The sequence below is a fragment of the Euphorbia lathyris genome, chromosome 3 (genome assembly GCF_963576675.1).
Source record: "Euphorbia lathyris chromosome 3, ddEupLath1.1, whole genome shotgun sequence".
NCBI classification, from domain to species: domain Eukaryota; kingdom Viridiplantae; phylum Streptophyta; class Magnoliopsida; order Malpighiales; family Euphorbiaceae; genus Euphorbia; species Euphorbia lathyris.
Genome location: NC_088912.1, coordinates 94,424,337 through 94,425,374, shown reverse-complemented (window position 1 = coordinate 94,425,374; position 1,038 = coordinate 94,424,337).

Genomic DNA, 1,038 nt, shown 5'->3' with positions numbered 1-1,038 from the left:
AGGTAAAAACTAGGGGACTAATAAATTATTTACCCTTATTTAAAATGTGCTGTCAGGTTAATGTGTCAAAAATATCACTATATATAAATGGATAACAATTTTAACAAGTTTCTATTTAAATTAGGCGAAATATTATCAATTCGGATAGTTCAGGGTTAAATGTGACTGAATATTAAGCCAATGGTCAAATGATAAAATTTTGAATAGGCTGATTAATATTTTAATCCTTTAAACTTAATACGTCAAGAGCTTCTGAACTTATCCAAAAAATTTGATTGAGCCTCTCAACTTATTTAAAATAACCTATTGACCACTTGAATAAAGTAATTTATTAACCGACTGAACTTGCTTATAGTAATCCATTAACTCCTTAAACTTGTTTTAAAAAGTGATGTACATTTCAATTTGTCTAAATCTATAAAAAAAACACAAAACTGAAAAAATCTTTATAACATTTTTACAAATTTAGTGACTTGATCATAATATTTTAAACAAATTTAGATAGCTAATGAGACATCACGTAAGTTCAAAAGAGCAATTAAACTTTTTGGACAAGTTCAAAATGCAACTGATATATTAATCCGAAAAACTAAACTCACTTCAATTCCTATTTAGGTTTGCAAGCCACTAGGTGTCCATTTGTTTTCATTTATCGGAACTGTTTTATTTTTTGTCTTTCAATGCTAAATAGAAGATATAAAGTGTTTGGTAAAATTTCGAAATAGCTGCTTTTTGCAGAAAAAACAACTAATATCTACTGTTTATCAGCAAACAGCGAATAACAAATAGCTAACAGCAACATCTGAAACAAAACTAGATCAACTAAAACAAAAGTCATTCATCTCCAACTAGGAACATGTCATCTTCTGCATTGTCAGTCCAAACCATTTTATAATTTTTCCTCAATCCATAATAAAAAAAATAAATAAAAAAAATTACCCTCTCATCTACCAACTTTTGGAAAATTAAATTGATGATTATAAATTGATGATTATAAGCATGTAGCAAAAATGTAATTTAGAGAGTGCAAAATGCGGT